At 39.6% G+C, this 20,617-nt stretch overlaps 2 pseudogenes; both read right to left on the reverse strand.

Annotated features, from left to right (window-relative positions):
* Positions 1,609–3,087, reverse strand: Gm14852 (predicted gene 14852; annotated as a pseudogene).
* Gm14857 (predicted gene 14857) lies at positions 11,827–15,225 on the reverse strand (annotated as a pseudogene).

Raw genomic sequence — 20,617 nt, forward strand, 5'->3', positions numbered from 1 at the left:
ACTGCTTCCATTTTCAGTGAGTGGAAGAGGCAAACTTCCTCCATCTTAAGCAGGGAGAGCTCAGTGCACTTGCCAGGGTCCAATCCTCAGCCTGGAACACTGCAGTGATCATCTATCTTGACTCTCTATAGCTACCTACCTATAGCATGATTCACCCCATCTTCTAGATTTGGAGAAAATGGTTTCCTCATACCAAAGGCCAACACCATCATTAATGAGAATCTTTTCCCTCTCCTCTGTGAAGCATTCATATTCCCTAAAGGGGGATGCTACCATTCACTGCCAAGAGCATGTCACAGACAAAGACTTTGTCACCCTGAGGAATTAGATGGTACCTCTAATTAGATGGTAGAATTAATCAGAAACTGTACGTGACCAGAGAATAATAATCTCTTATTGAAATCCCAAGGAATCCAAGTGTGCTGTAGGTTTTGGTTTATAGGTGTGTATTAATCTAGATTTTCTGGTTTGGCAATTGTACTATGACTGCATGAGACACTGCTATTTGGTGAAGCCAAGTGCAAGTTTTACAGAGGAACTCTGTAGAATTTTTTAGTAATTTCTTGATGAGTGTAAGTTTATTTCAAAATAAAATCTTTTAAAGTTTGTGTTGCCTTACCACCATTTGAATTTTCACAAACTTCTAGGCTGTAACTTGAAATGTTCATTCCACCGTTGTCTTTGGGCAAGTCTAAAAGTAGAAATAAAGTTTAAGTGATTCTTTCTTTAAGTGTGTTTTTGGAAAACACAAGTTTCCACTAAAATTTTATCTCATAAATTATACTTTTCACAGAAAATTATAATCGTGTCACATGGTTATATTGACATCTCTATACTAATATTCTCTAAACATAATACAAGCTATATACATGTGATATCAGCCATCAAGCATTTAGATAGCATTTCAAAGTTCTTATGAAGAGACTAAATAAGTATACATGGAATAATTATCATTTACCTATTTTGTAGGTAATTAATTCATGTAAATATAATTTCTGGCTAAGCTGACATTCATCTTTCATAAAAATTCTAACTATGGTCCTTATGTTGGCTATAAATACATTTTACTTGGAAGAAGGTTATTCAGAGATCCATATGAACTTCAACAATTTTTAGACTTGTGTATAGATAAGCCAGCAATAGGAAATTCAATAGGAAATAAAAGAAATAGGATTTTCAACAAATACATTCATATGGCAGAATAATTCATATGCAAATGAGAATATTTTGCTTAGTGAAATTGCAGGCAGATTTCTTCTGAGCAGTAAATACTTGTATGGAGAGGGGAAAGTTTCAACACAGAAGTCTTATTTACCCCATCCAATTGTCACTTGGCATGCATGAATCATTCCCACTACATATGAATTTTTAGGACATACAGGCCTAGCAGGAAGAGTAGTATATTTTACTTCTCCACTGGGTTTACTCCTTTCATCCAGATTGCAGGCAAAAATCTGTTTATATAAATGATATATTTTGTTAATCAATGGAAATCAATGTGTTGTTTAGTAATGTGTAGAGAGCCAGCTGCACGAGGATTTCTAAGAATCAACTTCCAAGGAAATTTTCATTTTAAGAGAAATTACCACCTTATGTCATGCCACATACCCGAAACTTGTATGTAGTATTTCTCTGAAGATTTCTTATGGTGTAGGTGAGGTCTTCTCCATCATATGTAGTTTTAAAACCTATTCCCTGAAATTGGAGGACAAAGATTTAGGAGAAAGCCTAGATTCATTGTGTTCCTTCAACTTTCTATCTACCTGAATCGGTTTGAACCCCAAAGTGGTCTGCATCAGGTCCTTGGCATCTACGTTATGATGTTAGTAAGCTTGGTGTTCTGTGAGACTCCTAACAGTGGGACTGGGCATTGTCTCTGGCTTTTTGCCTGCTTTTGCGATCCTTTTCCTCTTGTTGGGTTCCTCCTCTAGGGTTGATAGGAGTGTTTGTGCCTAGTCTTATTGCAATTTGATATCCCATGTTCAGGTGATTTACCTGGGAGGCCTGCCCTTTTCTGATGCAAAGGGATATGTGTATCAGGGGGAGGGCAGGTTGGAGGAGTGGGATAGTGGAGGAGGAGAAACTGTTTCAGATATGTTGTATTCCATGAGAGAGAAATCTATTTTCAATAAAATTTGGAGATAAATTCTCTTCTCAAAAGGTCATTTTTTTCAAGATGTAATAAGACAGCACATGTGAAAGTAAGTACCTATTAGTTACAATCCAGAACTTATCTTAATGATATCTGATGAATTTAAATTTTGGTAACATGGACACAGTAACTTATAGATGCTTTTTTAATTGACTATCTCTTTGACACAGATTTGGAAGGTCAGTAATGAATGAAGTAGTTGCTAACCCACATGAGGAAACTAGATGAAGAGAAGACACAGCTTGAGAATTCCTTTGAAGGAACTTAAAATTATGTGTGGCCACAGAGAGTCACCTAGAACAGGCTTGGAGTTGAAGATGCTAACAGGCTTCTATGTATAGATACTGGGTCGAGCGTGGAGCTCTTGCATTCAGCTAGTTTTGGAATAAGGAGGCCTATGCAGACCTGCCCAACAATGGCTCTGCATTGCTTACGTTCTGCACACTGGTACTCAAGGATGGGATTTTTTTCCAAGTGAGAAATAAATATAAAAAGTTGTTGAAATATGAGGTTAAGCTTATGGTAGAAAAAAAGAGAAAAAAGAAGACTTACAAAGTTTTTTTCCTCCATCTCTAGCACATAAGTAAGAGTGTCATTTGGGTTTGGGTTTGTTGGGGCACACCACTCTAGAGACAAACTATAGATTCCTGCTTCTTTCAACTTAGGTGGAAGTGGTGCTGTAGGCGCCTTTCCTGATGTATAGAAGACTGCTGTTTCACTGAAATTACTAAAAGAATAAGTTGAAATGAAAGCATTAATTTCAGGATTGGTGGCAGTATTGATTTTCCAGTGGTGCAAATAATTCAGTGTACCTGCAGCCAAAGTCATTTTTGGCAGCTAATCTGAAGAAATACTTTGTTGAAGGGTTCAGTTTAAGAGCTTGTGCTGTTTCAGGCGTCCACTGTAACAACTTTTGAAGTCTTCACCTTTACCCTAGATAATGCACACAAAATATTAACATATTTTAAAATAACACACTTAACACATGTTCACTATAGCATTAACCGTTCCCAATCAGGTGTTTCATTAAAAAAATTCCTTTGTACCTGGTCTAAGCTAGATGGGATCCCAGTACTGACTAAGGTAACTGGATGCTAACCCAAAGTGTTAACTGTGTGCAAAAAGTTAATTTCCAACAATGGCGTCTCATTGGGTATATAAACTACAGTAGAGGGCGGACCCTCTGCCCAGCAGTGGTTAGCCAACACAGAATGAACTCAATTGTAATTCTGAAGATTTTTTGTGTGTATGTGTGTTTGTGTATTTGTCTGACACAATTTGTGTTGCCTGTCATTATTAATATCCCTATAGGTCTTTTGCTTACATATCATGTGTTCTGGGTTTGTGTCTTTATGAGCCTTTGGTGTGTATGAAAGTGTGTCTCTGTGTCTACTGTGTTCCCTGTGCTTTTTCTTTGGCTCTTTTCTCTTTCATTAGTTTGTTTTGTCCTATTCAGGTTTTTTGTTTGTAATCATATCTTTTGTATTATGATTTTCTTCCATGTTTTCTGAAGATAAAAAGAAAGGGAGAATTTGAATAGTGGTGGGTTGAGGTGTAGGGATATGGAGTTGGAAGAAAGGAAACATTACTCAGATTATATTATTTGAAAAAAAAATCACTTATTTATAATAAATAAGCATACCTCATCCCATTCCAAAAGAAAACTGCTTATTTTGGATCCATTTTCATTGGGAACCTGAGAAGATCAGAATGATAAAATTTTGATGGTTTATTTTTTTCTTATTAGAAATCTCAAAGGAGTGTGATTTTCTTTTTTTTTTTTTAATTAGGTATTTTCCTCGTTTACTTTTCCAATGCTATCCCAAAAGTCCCCCATACCCACCACCCCAACCACGTACCCACCCACTCCCCCTTTTTGGCGCTGGCGTTCCCCTGTACTGGGGCATATAAAGTTTACAAGTCCAAAGGGCCTCTCTTTCTGGTGATGGCTGACTAGGACATCTTTTGATACATATGCAGATAGAGACAAGAGCTCCGGGGTACTGGTTAGTTCATATTGTTGTTCCACCTATAGGGTTGCAGTTCCCTTTAGCTCCTTGGGTACTTTCTCTAGCTCCTCCATGGGGAGCCGTGTGACCCATTCAATAGCTGACTGTGAGCATCCACTTCTGTGTTTGCTAGGCCCCAGCATAGTCTCACAAGAGAGAGCTATATCTGGGTTCTTTCAGCAAAATCTTGCTAGTGTATGCAATGGTGTCAGCGTTTGGAAGCTGATTATGGGATGGATCCCTAGATATGACAATCACTAGATGGTCCATCCTTTCGTCACAGCCCCAAACTTTGTCTCTGTAACTCCTTCCATGGGTGTTTTGTTCCCATTTCTAAGAAGGGGCAAGTGTCCACACGTTGGTCTTCGTTCTTCTTGAGTTTCATGTGTTTTGCAAATTGTATCTTATATCTTGGGTATCCTAAGTTTCTGGGCTAATATCCACTTATCAGTGAGTACATATTGTGTGAGTTCCTTTGTGATTGGGTTACCTCACTCAGGATGATGCCCTCCAGGTCCATCCATTTGCTTAGGAATTTCATAAACTCATTCTTTTTAATAGCTGAGTAGTACTCCATTGTGTAAATGTACCACATTTTCGGTATCCATTCCTCTGTTGAGGGGCATGTGGGTTCTTTCCAGCTTCTTTCTATTATAAATAAGGCTGCTATGAACATAGTGGAGCATGTGTCCTTCTTACAGGTTGGGACATCTTCTGGATAAATGCCCAGGAGTTGTATTGCTGGTTCCCCCGGTAGTACTATGTACAATTTTCTGAGGAACCACCAGACTGATTTCCAGAGTGGTTGTACAAGCTTGCAATCCCACCAACAATGGAGGAGTGTTCCTCTTTCTCCACATCCTCGCCAGCACCTACTGTCACCTGAGTTTTTGATCTTAGCCATTCTGACTGGTGTGAGGTCGAATCTCAGGGTTGTTTTGATTTGCATTTCCCTGATGATTGAGGATGTTGAACATTTTTTCAGCTGCTTCTCTGCCATTTGGTATTCCTTAGGTGAGAATTCTTTGTTCAGCTCTGAGCCCCATTTTTTAATGGGGTTATTTGATTTTCTGGAGCCACCTTCTTGAGTTCTTTATATATATATTAGATATTAGTCCCCTATCTGATTTGGGATAGGTAAAGATCCTTTCCCAATCTGTTGGTGGTCTTTTTGTCTTATTGACGGTGTCTTTTGCTTTGTAGAAGCTTTGCAATTTTATGAGGTCCCATTTATCGATTCTCAATCTTACAGCACAAGCCATGGATTAATTGGATTAATGGATCAATTCGCATTTTTCTACATGATAACTGCCAGTTGTGCCAGCACCATTTGTTGAAAATGCTGTCTTTCTTTCTCTGGATGGTTTTAGCTCCCTTGTCAAAGATCAAGTGACCATAGGTGTGTGGGTTCATTTCTGGGTCTTCAACCAGATTCTATTGGTCTACTTGTCTGTCACTATACCAGTACCATGCAGTTTTTATCACAATTGCTCTGTAGCAAAGCTTTAGGTCAGGCATGGTGATTCCACCAGAGGTTCTTTTATCCTTGAGAAGAGTTTTTGCTATCCTAGGTTTTTTGTTATTCCAGATGAATTTGCAGATTGCTCTTTCTAATTCGTTGAAGAATTGAGTTGGAATTTTGATGGGGATTGCATTGAATCTGTAGATTGCTTTTGGCAAGATAGCCATTTTTACAATGTTGATCCTGCCAATCCATGAGCATGGGAGATCTTTCCATCTTCTGAGATCTTCTTTAATTTCTTTCTTCAGAGACTTGAATATTTTATCATACAGATCTTTCACTTCCTTAGTTAGAATCACGCCAAGATATTTTATGTCATTTGTGACTATTGAGAAGGGTGTTGTTTCCCTAATTTCTTTCTTAGCCTGTTTATCCTTTGTGTACAAAAAGGCCATTGACTTGTCTGAGTTAATTTTATATCCAGCTACTTTACCAAAGCTGTTTTTCAGGTTTAGGAGTTCTCTGGTGGAAATTTTAGGGTCACTATATATACTATCATATCATCTGCAAAAAGTGATATTTTGACTTCATCTTTTCTAATTTGTATCCCCTTGACCTCCTTTTGTTGTTGAATTGCTCTCGCTAGGACTTCAAGTACTATGCTGAATAGGTAGGGAGAAAGTGGGCAGCCTTGTCTAGTCCCTGATTTTAGTGGGATTGCTTCCAGCTTCTCACCATTTACTTTGATGTTGGCTACTGGTTTGCTGTAGATTGCTTTTATCATGTTTAGGTATGGGCCTTGAATTCCTGATCTTTTCAAGACTTTTATCATGAATGGTTGTTGGATTTGTTGAATGCTTTTTCCGCATCTAACAAGATGATCATGTGGTTTTTGTCTTTGAGTTTCTTTATATAATGGATTACATTGATGGATTTTCGTATATTAAACCATCCCTGCATCCCTGGAATAAAACCTACTTGGTCAGGATGGATGATTGCTTTAATGTGTTCTTGGATTTGGTTAGCGAGAATTTTATTGAGTATTTTTGCATCTATATTTATAAGGGAACTTGGTCTGAAGTTCTCTATCTTTGTTGGATCTTTCTGTGGTTTAGGTATCAGAGTAATTGTGGCTTCATAGAATGAGTTGGGTAGAGTTCCCTCTACTTCTATTTTGTGGAATAGTTTTTGCAGAACTGGAAGTAGATCTTCTTTGAAGGTCTGGTAGAACTCTGCACTAAACCCATCTGGTCCTGGGCTTTTTTTTTTTTTTTTTTTTGGCTGGGAGACTATTAATGACTGCTGCTTCTATTTCTTTAGGGGATATGGGACTGTTTAGATCATTAACTTGATTCTGATTTAAGTTTGGTACCTGGTATCTGTCTAGAAATTTGTCCTTTTTGTCCAGGTTTTCTAGTTTTGTTGAGTTTTTGGATTCGGTTAGCGAGAATTTTATTGAGGATTTTTGCATCGATATTCATAAGCGAAATTGGTCTGAAGTTCTCTATCTTTGTTGGGTCTTTCTGTGGTTTAGGTATCAGAGTAATAGTTGCTTCATAAAATGAGTTGGGTAGAGTACCTTCTACTTCTATTTTGTGAAATAGTTTGTGCAGAACTGGAATTAAATCTTTGAAGGTCTGAGAGAACTCTGCACTAAACCCATCTGGTCCTGGGCTTTTTTTGGTTGGGAGACTATTAATAACTGCTTCTATTTCTTTAGGTGATATGGGACTGTTTAGATGGTCAACTTGATCCTGATTCAACTTTGGTACCTGGTATCTGTCCAGAAATTTGTCCATTTCGTCCAGGTTTTCCAGTTTTGTTGAGTATAGCCTTTTGTAGAAGGATCTGATGGTGTTTTGGATTTCTTCAGGATCTGTTGTTATGTCTCCCTTTTCATTTCTGATTTTGTTAATTAGGATGTTGTCCCTGTGCCTTCTAGTGAGTCTAGCTAAGGGTTTATCTATCTTGTTGATTTTCTCAAAGAACCAACTGCTCGTTTGGTTAATTCTTTGAATAGTTCTTCTTGTTTCCACTTGATTGATTTGTCCCTGAATTTGATTATTTCCTGCCATCTACTCCTCTTGGGTGAATTTTCTTCCTTCTTTTCTAGAGCTTTTAGATGTGTTTTCAAGCTGTTAGTGTGTGCTTTCTCCAGTTTCTTCTTGGAGGCACTCAGAGCTATGAGTTTCCCTCTTAGAAATGCTTTCATTGTGTCCCATAGGTTTGGGTATGTTGTGGCTTCATTTTTATTAAACTCTAAAAAGTTCTTCATTGAGAAGAGTGTTGTTCAGTTTCCACGTGAATGTTGGCTTTCCCTTATTTATGTTGTTATTGAAGATCAGCCTTAGGCCATGGTGGTCTGATAGGATACATGGGACAATTTCAATATTTTTGTATCTGTTGAGGCCTGTTTTGTGACCAATTATATGGTCAATTTTTAGAAGGTCCCGTGAGGTGCTGAGAAGAAGGTATATCCTTTTGTTTTAGGATAAAATGTTTTGTAGATATCTGTCAGATCCATTTGATTCATAACTTCTGTTAGTTTCACTGTGTCCCTGTTTAGTTTCTGTTTCCACGATCTGTCCATTGATGAAAGTGGTATGTTGAAGTCTCCCACTATTATTGTGTGAGGTACAATGTGTGCTTTGAGCTTTACTAAAGTGTCTTTAATGAATGTGGCAGCCCTTGAATTTGGAGCATAATTATTCAGAATTGAGAGTTCCTTTTGGAGGATTTTACCTTTGATGAGTATGAAGTGTCCCTCCTTGTCTTTTTTGATAACTTTGGGTTGGAAGTCGATTTTATTATTTTATTTTATTATTATTTTATTTACTAGAATGGCTACTCCAGCTTGTTTCTTCAAACCATTTGCTTGGAAAATTGTTTTCCAGCCTTTCACTCTGAGTTAGTGTCTATCTTTTTCCCTGAGATGGGTTTCCTGTAAACAGCAGAATGTTGGGTCCTCTTTGTGTAGCCAGTCTGTTAGTCTATGTCTTTTTATTGGGGAATTGAGTCCATTGATATTAAGAGATATTAAGGAAAAGTCATTGTTGCTTCCTTTTATTTTGATGTTAGAGTTGGCATTTTGTGGCTGTCTTCTTTTAGGTTTGTTGAGGGATTACTTTCTTGCTTTTTCTAGGGCGTGATTTCCGTCCTTGTATTGATTTTTTTCTGTTATTATCCTTTGAAGGGCTGGATTCGTGGAAAGATAATGTGTGAATTTGGTTTTGTAGTGGAATACTTTGGTTTCTCCATCTATGGTAATTGAGAGTTTGGCCAGGTATAGTAGCCTGGGTTGGCATTTGTGTTCTCTTAGTGTCTGTATAACATCTGTCCAAGCTCCTTTGGCTTTCATAGTCTCTGGTGAAAAGTCTGGTGTAATTCTGATAGGCCTTCCTTTATATGTTACTTGACCTTTCTCCCTTACTGCTGTTAGTATTCTCTGTTTGTTTAGTGCATTTGTTGTTCTGATTATTATGTGTTGGGAGGAATTTCTTTTCTGGTCCAGTCTATTTGGAGTTCTGTAGGCTTCTTGTATGTTCATGGGCATGTCATTCTTTAGGTTTGGGAAGTTTTCTTCTAAAAATTTGTTGAAGATATTTGCAGGCCCTTTAAGTTGAAAATCTTCATTCTCATCAACTCGTATTATCCGTAGGTTTGGTCTTCTCATTGTGTCCTGGATTTCCTGGATGTTTTGAGTTAGGATCTTTTTGTGTTTTGTATTATCTTTGATTGTTGTGCCGATGTTCTCTATGGAATCTTCTGCACCTGAGATTCTCTCTTCCATCTCTTGTATTCTGTTGCTTATGCTCACATCTATGGTTCCAGATTTCTTTCCTAGGGTTTCTATCTCCAGCGTTGCCTCACTTTGGGTTTTCTTTATTGTGTCTACTTCCCTTTTTAGGTCTAGTGTGGTTTTGTTAATTTCCATCACCTGTTTGGATGTGTTTTCCTGTTTTTCTATAAGGACTTCTACCTGTTTGGTTGTGTTTTCCTGTTTTTCTTTAAGGACTTGTAACTCTTTAGCAGTGTTCTCCTGTATTTCTTTAAGTGAGTTATTAAAGTCCTTTTTGATGTCCTTTACCATCATCATGAGATATGCTTTTAAATCCGGGTCTAGCTTTTCGGTTGTGTTGGGGTGCCCAGAACTAGGTGGGGTGGGAGTGCTGCGTTCTGATGATGGTGAGTGGTCTTGATTTCTGTTAGTAGGATTCTTACGTTTCCTTTCGCCATCTGGTATTCTCTGGAGCTTGTTGTTATAGTTGTCTCTGGTTAGAGCTTGTTCCTCAGGTGATTTTGTGAGCCTCTATCAGCAGACCTGGGAGACTAGATCTATCCTTAGTTTCAGTGGTCAGAGTACTCTCTGCAGGCAAGCTCTCCTCTTGCAGGGAAGGTGCCCAGATATCTGGTGTTTGAACCTGTCTCCTGGCAGAAGTTGTGTTCCACTCACTAAGAGGTCTTAGGATCCCGTGGCGGATCCTGTGTGGGTCCTTGTGGGTGTCCGGAGACTCCCCGGGCCATGGACCCTGGTGCTGCAGTGGGCTGGAAGGGCGAGATTTTTATTACAAAATTTAGTGTGAAATTTCAAAAGCTTTATTGAATTGAGTATTCAGCAAGGCATTGTTCCACACATATATAGAAGAAAAAAAATTGAGTGAATTTGGAAGAAATAATTGAAAATGTGAATTTAAAAATGAATATGAAACACTTATGTGTACAGGAAAAAAAAAGCTTTACCTCACCAAGTAAATATGTAGTGAAGTCAATTTCCCAAAGAAAAGTGTGGCACAAAATATTCAAAATATGTATCTGAAAAAGCATTTTTATTTTGACACTTGTAGTGGAAGTTGAGGCAGGAAAATGATGAATTTGAAGCCAGGCTGTGTTGTGTGGTCATATCCGACAAGTCTCACCTGTGGAGGGAAAGTGTATAGTTGGAACAACAATATGAACTAGCCAGTGCCCCCAGAGCTCGTGTCTCTAGCTGCATTTGTAGCAGAAGATGGCCTAGTTAGCCATCACTGGGAAGAAAGGTCCCTTGGTCTTGCAAACTTTATATGCCTCAGTACAGGGGAATGCCAGGGCCAAGAAGCGGGTGTGGGTGGGTAGGAGAGCAGGGAGGAGGGAGGGTATAGGGAATTTTTGGGATAGCATTTGAAATATATATAAAGAAAATATCTAATAAAAATGAATAAATTAAATATAGAAAAAAGAAACTTATTATCCTTTATATCATGTCACCAGGGCTAGATATTTTATTTATTTATATTTCAAAGGCTATCCCAAAAGTTCCCTATACCCTCTTCCCACCCTGCTCCTCTACTCACCCACTCCCACTTCTTGGCCCTGTACTAGGGCATATAAAGTTTGCAAGACCTAGGGGCCTCTCTTCTCAATGATGGCTGACTAGGCCACCTTCTGCTACATATGCAGCTAGAGATATGAGCTCTAGGGATACTGGTTAGTTCATATTGCTGTTCCACCTATAGGGTTGCAGATCCCTTCAGCTCCTTGGGTACTTTCTCTAGCACCTCCATTGTGGCCCTGTGTTCCATTCAATAGTTGACTGTCAGCATCCACTTCTCTATTTGCCAGGCACTGGCATAGCCTCACAAGAGACAGCTATATCTGGGTCATGTCAGCAAAATCTTGCTGGCATATGCAATAGTGTCTGGGTTTGGTGGCTGATTATGGTATGGATCCCAAGTTGGGGTAGTCTCTGGATGATCCTTTCTTCCGTCTCAGCTCCAAAAGTTGTCTTTTTTTTTTTGTATTTCAATTCTGTTTATTGAGGAGTGAATGAGACTACTGCCAGACATGCCAACAACACTTCACATTCAAGGGCTAGGAGGGAGAGGGACAGCCTCCACACCGAGTCACTACATAAGCCTTCTTGCAAAGAACCAGAGCGACATCAAGTGACAGCCCTGTGCTTCTGGCTTGTCAGCAGTTGTTTGCAGCTGGTTGGCTGGTAAAGGCTTCTTTCTACCCCCAGACTCTCACTCCATTTACAGAATAAACACTAGGTTGTTCCCCAGTCTGTGTAACATACATCTGTGTGGATGAACTGAGCTGAAAGCTGCTTTCCTTACATTTCTGCAGGTCTAAGAGAAAAAAGGAATCTTTTCCTCTTTTCCTTCATGTGGATCAGACACAGCAATAGAAAAATACTCTGCTGTGCTACCATCAGGCTTACAGGGACCTCCTCTGTGGGTCTGATGAGATCTACAGCAGTCCACCCTGCACACAGGGTTGCTTTTCCTGTGCACAGCTCCAGAAGAACGACCTATACACAACACTACTGCTCTCTCTTGCTAAAAAACAAAACAAAGAAACCTAAACAAAAGGGTAAACATTTATTTGGAGTAAGTCTTCTGGTAGGTGGTAGTAAGGCCCTTCAGGCAGAGTTCAGGAGCTTCTTGATGGCTTCCTGCTGCTCCAGACTGAGTCGAGCTATGCATTCAGTCCACAATCCTCCAGAAGTCTGTACTTGGCGAACTACATTGGCCATGTGTTTGGCACAGGGGTCTTCATGTTTAATGGCCTCATGCATTTCTCCTTCTGCAATTATACTGAATATTTTCGGTAGATTGGTATTGTTTGGGCAAGAACAATTGGGTGATTACTTTCAATCAGGTTGCACAGGTAACTGAAGGTCTGGACAGCTTCTTTATCTTCGTGTAGGGGGAGCCAGGACATCCAGTGTGGTAAGACCTCCTCCACATTCACACAGTCGGGCTTAAACTTCATGATCTTTCCCACTGCTGAGATGCAGTTCTCGATGGCATTGACATTTTCTTTGGTCTTAGACTCTGCAGCCTGAATAACTCTTACAAGCAGCGGGAGTGCTTCGGTACAGAAAGGGCGGTAGTTATCGCAAGCAAACTGTGCCATGACGCCTAGGCCATACACCACAGCTTGCCTGACTTCTGGGCTGTTGTCACACACCTCCTGGAGCATTGGCCTTAAGAAATATTCTGCATACTTAAATGAAGCTGGACTACAGTGTTCTATGATACCATCGAAGATGCACAATCCCCCATTGTCTGTCTGGCCATGGTCTTTGCAGACAAATCAGGTTGACAATTAATGGGAGCAGCTGTTCAAACCACAGCAACACCTTTTCTTTGTAGCTACTGAATATTGAGTGTAAAATATCTGATACTTTAGTCAGTACATAAACATCATTATCATCCTCATCTTATAGTGACTCTTCAACCTGTTCGTCATAGTCTTCATCTTGTCTTTTAACGTGCCGCAACTCTTGATTTTTGAAATGTTCTTCAAGCTTCACCTTCAGGATACCTCCAAGCTTCTCAAAGTGTTCATTGTTGAGGCACCTGTCTCCCATTACTTCAATGTACTTTGTGAAGGAGTGCATGATCTCTGAGAGGACGTCTAAGTCGGGCTCTGTGCTGATGGCCTTGATGAGAGCGTCACACATGAAGTGCCACATCTGCGTAAGGTACTCGGGACCCCAGACTCTCGTACACTCGAGGAGAAGAGGCATGGACTCTGCTGCTGCCACTCAGACCCCATCATGGAAATAAAATTTCAGCAGTGGGACCATCAGTTTGACAACTTGTTCAGTGTATTCCACAAAAACCTCCCTTTAATTCCTTAGCATAGCAAACCAACATCTGGCAAGCCATTGACTTTTCTTCCAGTCCTACAGTTTTAATACCAAAACTTTGCTGATCTCTGAGGTTCACAAATTCCCAACCGTCATCATCACTCATATTCCCCATGTCCTAGGTATCTAGAAGGGCCACTTCAGGCTTAATTGAAGCAGTCTTCATCAGGGGCCCCATAACCACGGGAAGGTACTGCTGGAATTCTTTCCCAAGGATTTTGCACATCCTAGCTCATGCTGAGATCATGTAAGAAATCTGAGGGTCGTCATATTCCATATCATTGAAGTCTGTCTGTGTCTTCAACAATAGCTGCATCACATCTGAAGCATCCTGCATGAATTTCTCCTTCCCGACTACCAGACCGATGAGGCTGGTGCACTCGATGGTCTTCCGTTGCAGCAGCTTCAGCTCCTGGACTGTGTTCTCGACAATGTGCTTCAGTGATGGCATAAACAAGTCATAGTAGGGGACAAACTTTTCCTCTGCAGTATCTGCAACTGATGCAATGGCTGTCACAACTTGTTGCAAAACTAACTTGGTGCCTTTCTGAATCATCTCCTGGATCTTGAGCACCATGATGGAGTGCAGGTACTTCACCAAGTTATCCAAGTACAGACTAAGCAGTGACTTGGGACAATCTTCAGTGAAGTTAATAAGGGCAGCTACTGCATGGGCCTGCACCCGCTGGTTGCCTTGGTCTTCCATGGTCTGAAGCAAAGCTGCAATCACCTTCTCATGAAATTTCTTTTGAAAACCAGGTGCAAAATCTGTAGCCATCTGACATTGCAGGCTGCATACCGGACTCTCGGATGAGGATCCTGGAGGAAAAGCAAGACAAAATTTACAATCTCACTTAGAGTTCCTTCCATCTGCTGGTGGCATCCTTTGTCAATGGCAGATAGGGCCATTAATCCTGCATGCCTGTATTTCCAATCAGGGTTTTGAGGCATTTACATAATGTGTTCCTTGATCATGGGCAGAACGAGTTTTCCACCAAGTCCACAGGCCATTTCGTCTAATGCACTTTCACTAACAACTGCATTGCTATTGAAATCATCATCTTCTAGCTCATCAGCATTTGCCCAGTCCTCATCTTCTTCTAGGTCAACCATCATTGCCAACATCTGAGGAATAGTCTGTGCGATGATATTGGTGTGCTTTCTTAACATAGCAGCTGCAGTCTCTGACAGTGTCACAATCACTTCAAGGACAAGCTGGCATTGCATATTATTGAGGTTAGCGTCTCCACACAACTTTAGACTTAACTGCAGAGTTGCTTCTAAGTGAGGGTGCAAATACTTTGGAACAGTATCAGCAATCTCAACAAGGAATTTTAGGACAGAATCATCATTCTGGTAACATGAGTCATTGACAGCCTGTAAGAATCCAGGCAGCAAGTCTGCGAAGTGAATGAACAGAGCACCATTATGCTCATTGGCAAGTATGAAGGCAGCAGTAGCTCTGGCAGACAGTGTCCTGATCAAAATATGTGAAGGGCAGTTTCCCGGATTCCCCTGTTTTGTGAGCTGACTGAATCAAAGAGGAACTTCAAACCTTCAGGCCACTGGTTGTTGCTGTCCTCATCTATTAAATTCCTGGCCAATTCTGCAGCAATATCATGATTTTTTTTCTCATGCTGGATTGTGTTTCCATCTGAATGATCATTAGCAATTCACTCTTGATGGAAGTCTGGACATCTGATGGAAGAGCTGGATAGACTTCATCAAATGCAGAGGAAAAAAAGATGACTTAGGAGAACAGTGGCCATTTGTCCAGTCTCCTCAGCAGCAGTTGTGTTTCTGATGGCTTGTAAGAGGAATGTGATCTTGGACGGGCCAGGGACATTCTCATAGGTTTCCTCCCCCTGTTTCTGGACCACATTGTCGGGGCTGAGCAGGTTTCTCAGGAGCAGGTAGAACTGTTGCTGCTCCGCACCGGCCACCACCATTGCACTAGGCTTGAGAGCCAAACGTTGTCTCTTTAACTCCTTCCATGGGTATTTTGTTCCCATTCTAAGGAGGAATGAATATCCACACTTTGGTCTTCCTTCTTCTTGATTTTCTGTGTTTGGCAAAATGTATCTTGGGTATTGTAAGTTTCTGGGCTAATATCTACTTTTCAGTGAGCGCATATCAAGTGACTTCTTTTGTGATTGGGTTACCACACTAAAGATGATATCTTCCAGATTTAGCAATTTGCCCAAGAATTTCATAAATTCATTGTTTTTAATAGCTGAGTAGTACTCTATTGTGTAAATGTACCACATTTTCTGTATCCATTCCTCTGTTGAGGGACATCTGGGTTCTTTCCAGCTTCTGGCTATTATAAATAAGGCTGCTATGAACATAGTGGAGCATGTGTTCTTATTACATGTTGGAACTTCTTCTGGGTATATGCCCAAGAGAGGTATTGCTGGATCCTCCAGTAGTACTATGTCCAATTTTCTGAGGAACCGCCAGACTGATTTCCAGAGTGGATGTACCAGCTTGAGATCCTACCAATAATGGAGGAGTGTCCCTTTTTTCTCCAAATCCTCACCAGCATCTGCTGTCAACTGAATTTTTGATGTTAGCCATTCTGACTGGTGTGAGGTGGAATCTCGGGGTTGTTTTTATTTGCATTTCCCTGATGATTAACGATGTTGAACATTTTTTCAGGTGCTTCTCAGCCATTTGGTATTCCTCAGTTGAGAATTCTTTGTTTGTTTAGCTCTGTACCCCATTTTTTAATGAGTTTATATGATTATCTGGAGTCCTTCTTCTTGAGTTATATATATATATACATATTGGATATTATTCCCGTGGTTTAGGATTGGTAAAGATCCTTTACCAATCTATTGATGGCCTTTTTGTCTTATTGACAGTGTCTTTTGCAATACAGAAGCTTTGCAATTTTATGAGGTCCCACTTGTTAATTCTGGATCTTACAGCACAATCCATTGCTATTCTGTTCAGGAAATTTTCCCCTGTACCCATATCTTCGAGGCTTTTCCCAACTTTCTCCTCTGTAAGTTTCAGTGTCTCTGGTTTTATGTGGAGTTCCTTGATCCACGTAGACTTTTCCTTATACAAGGAAATAAGAATGGATCAATTCACATTCTACATGATAACTGGCAGTTGTGTCAACACCATTTGTTGAAAATGCTGTCTTTTTTACCACTGGATGGTTTTAGCTCCCTTTTCAAAAATCAAAGAACCCTAGATCTGGGTCTTCAATTCCATTCCAGTTTTTTTTCTTTTATTCCAGATGAATTTGCAAATTACCCTTTCTAATTCGTTGAAGAATTGAGTTGGAATTTTGATGGGGATTGCATTGAATCTGTAGATTGCTTTTGGCAAAATAGCCATTTTTACTATATTGATCCTGCCAATCGTTGAGCATGGGAGATCTTTCCATTTTCTGAGATCTTTGATTTCTTTCTTTAGAAATGTGAAGTTATTATCATACAGATATTTCACTTCCTTAGAGTCACACAAAGGGATTTTATATTAATTGTGACTTTTGTGAAGGGTGTTGTTTCCCTAATTTCTTTCTCAGCCTGTTTATCCTTTGTGTAGAGAAAGGCCATTGACTTGTTTTATTGAATTTTATATCCAGCTACTTTACTGAAGCTGTTTATCAGGTTTAGGAGTTGTCTGGTGGAATTTTTAGGATCACTTATATATACTATCATATCATCTGCAAAAAGTGATATTTTGACTTCTTCTTTTCCAATTTGTATCCCCTTGACCTCCTTTTGGTGTCTAATTGCTCTGGATAGGATTCCAAGTACTGTATTGAATAGGTGAGGAGAAAGTGGGCATTCTTGTCTAGTCCCTGATTTTAGTGGGATTGCTTTTATCATGTTTAGGTATGGGCCTTGAATTCCTGATCTTTCCAAGACTTTTATCATGAATGGGTGTTGGATTTTGTCAAATGCTTTCTCTGTATCTAACGATATGATGATGTGGTTTTTGTCTTTGAGTTTGTTTATATACTGTATTACATTGATGGATTTACGTATATTGAACCATCCCTGCATCCCTGGAATAAAACCTACTTGGTCAGGATGGAAGATTGTTTTAATGTGTTCTTGGATTCAGTCACCGAGAACTTTATTGAGGATTTTTGCTTCGATATTCATAAGGGAAATTGGTCTGAAGTTCTCTATCTTTGTTGGGTCTTTTTGTGGTTTAGGTATCAGAGAAATTGTGGCTTTACAGAATGAGTTGGGTAGAGTACCTTCTGCTTCTATTTTGTGGAATAGTTTGTGAAGAACTGTGATTAGATCTTCTTTGAAGGTCTGATAGAACTCTGCACTAAACCCATCTGGTCCTGGGATTTTTTTTGGTTGGGAGACTATTAATGACTGTTTCTATTTCTTTAGGGGATATAAGACTGTTCAGATCATTAACCTGATCTTGATTTAACTTTGATACCTGGTATCTTTCTAGAAACTTGTCCATTTCATCCAGGTTCTCCAGTTTTGTTGAGTATAGCCTTTTGTAGAAGGATCTGATGGTGTTTTTGATTTTTTCAGCATCTGTTGTTATGTCTCCCTTTTAGTTTCTGATTTCGTTAATTAGGATGCTTTCCCTGTGCCCTATAGTGAGTCTGGCTAAGGATTTATCTATCTTGTTGATTTTCTCAAAGAACCAGCTCCTCATTTGATTCTTTGAATAGTTCTTTTTGTTTCCACTTGGTTGATTTCACCCCTGAGTTTGATTATTTCCTGCCATCTACTCCTCTTGGGTGAATTTGCTTCCTTTTGTTCTAGAGCTTTTAGGTGTGTTGTAAAGCTGGTAGTGTGTGATCTCTCTAGTTTCATTTTGGAGGCACTCAGAACTATGAGTTTTCCTCTTAGAAATGCTTTCATTGTGTCCCATAAGTTTAGGTATGTTGTGGCTTCATTTTCATTAACCTCTAAAAAGTCTTTAATTGCTTTCTTTATTCCTTCCTTGACCAAGGTATCATTGAGAAGAGTGTTGTCCAGTTTCCACGTGAATGTTGGCTTTCTATTATTTATTTTGTTATTGAAGATCAGCCTTAATCCATGGTGATCTGATAGGATGCATGGGACAATTTCAATATTTTTGTATATGTTGAGGCTTGTTTTGTGACCAATTATCTGGTCAGTTTTGGAGAATGTACCATGAGGTGCTGAGAAGAAGGTATATTCTTTTGTTTTAGGATAAAATGTTTTGTAGATATCTGTTAGATCCATTTGTTTCATAACTTCTGTTAGTTTCACTGTGTCCCTATTTAGTTTCTGTTTCCATTATCTGTCCATTGGTGAAAGTGGTGTTTTGAAGTGTCCCACTATTATTGTGTGAGGTGCAATGTGTGCTTTGAGCTTTACTAAAGTTTCTTTAATGAATGTGGCTGCCATTGTATTTGTAACCTAGATATTCAGAATTGAGAGTTCCTCTTGGAAGATTTTCCCTTTGATGAGTATGAAGTGCCCTTCCTTGTCTTTTTTGATGACTTTGGGTTGGAAGTCGATTTTATTAGATATTATAATGGCTACTCCAACTTGTTTCTTCAGACCATTTGCTTGCAAAATTGTTTTCCAGTCTTTCATTCTGAGGTAGTGTCTGTCTGTTTTTTTCCCTGAGATGGATTTCCTATAAGCAGCAAAATGTTGGGTCCTGTTTATGTAGCCAGTCTGTTAGTTTATGTCTTTTTATTGGGGAGTTGAGTCCATTGATATTAAGAGATATTAAGGAAAAGAAATTGTTGCTTCCTATTCTTTTTGTTGTTAATGTTGGCATTCTGTTATTGTGGCTGTCTTCTTTTAGGTTAGTTGAAGTATTACTTACTTGTTTTTTCTAGGATATGGTTTCTGTCCTTTATTGTTTTTTTTTTTCTGTTATTATCCTCTGAAGGGCTGGATTCGTAAGAAGATAATGTGTGAATTTGGTTCGGTCGTGGAATACTTTCATTTCTCCATCTACAGTAATTGAAAGTTTGGCTGGGTATAGTAGCCTGGGCTGGCATTTGTGTTCTCTTAGTGTTTGTATAACATCTGTCCAGGATCTTTTGGCTTTCATAGTCTCTGGTGAAAAATCTGGTGTAATTTTGATAGGCTTCTCTTTATATGTTACTTGAACTTTTTCCCTTACTGCTTTTAATATTCTATCTTTATTTAGTGCATTTGTTGTTCTTATTATTATGTGTCAGGAGGAGTTTCTTTTCTGGTCCAGTCTATTTGGAGTTCTGTAGGCTTCTTGTATGTTCATGGGCATCTCTTAATTTAGGTTTGAGAAGTTTTCTTCTATGATTTTGTTGAAGATATTTGCTGGCCCTTTAAGTTGAAAATCTTCATTCTCATCTACTCCTATTATCCGTAGGTTTGCTCTTTTCATTGTGTCCTGGATTTCCTGGATGTTTTGAGTTAGGATCTTTTTCCATTTTCCATTTTCTTTGATTGTTGTGCCCATGTTCTCTATGGAATCTTCTGCACCTGAGATTCTCTCTTCCATCTCTTGAATTCTGTTGCTGATGCTCACATTTATAGTTCCAGATTTCTTTCCTAGGGTTTTTATCTCCAGCATTGCCTCACTTTGGGTTTTCTTTATTGTGTCTCCTTCCCTTTTTAGGTCTAGTATTGTTTTGTTCATTTCTATCACCTGTTTGGATGTGTTTTCCTGTTTTTCTATAAGGACTTGCAACTCTTTAGCAGTATTCTCCTGTATTTCTTAAGTGAGTTATTAAAGACCTTCTTGATGTCTTCTACCATCATCATGAGATATGCCTTTACATCTGGGTCTATGTTTTCAGGTGTGTTGAGTTGCCCTGGACTGGCTGAGGTGGGAGTACTGGGTTCTGATGATGGTGAGTGGTCTTGTTTTTTGTTAGTAAGATTCTTACATCTGCCTTTGGTCATCTGGTAAACTCTAGAGTCAGTTGTTATAGTTGTCTCTGGTTAGAGCTTGTTCCTCTCGTGATTCTGTTATTCTCTACCAGCAGTCCAGGAAGACTAGCTCTCTCCTCTGAGTTTCAGTGGTCAGAGGACTCTCTGCAGGCAGGCTTTCCTCTTTCAGGGATGGTGCACAGATATCTGGAGTTCAGACTTGCCTCCTGGCAGAAGATGAAGGCCCGAAACAGGACCTGTCCCAGAAGTTGTTAGCTTCTGTAGTCCACACTCTCACCTGTGCAGACTAGTCTCTGTGGAGTCCAGGAGCCAAGATGTCTCCTGCAGATGCTCAGGCAAAGCCCTCCTAGGCCGGGCGGACTCCTATCCTCTGGCAGGGAAGGTGCCCGGATGTCTGGAGCCCAAAATGAGGGCTGCCTCAGAAGCTCTGTGGCTCCCATCTGTCCCAGAAGCTGTTAGCTTCTGTAGTCCATACTCTCACCTGTGCAGAGTAGTCTCGGTGGA

The sequence above is a fragment of the Mus musculus genome, chromosome X (genome assembly GCF_000001635.26).
Source record: "Mus musculus strain C57BL/6J chromosome X, GRCm38.p6 C57BL/6J".
NCBI lineage: Eukaryota > Metazoa > Chordata > Mammalia > Rodentia > Muridae > Mus > Mus musculus.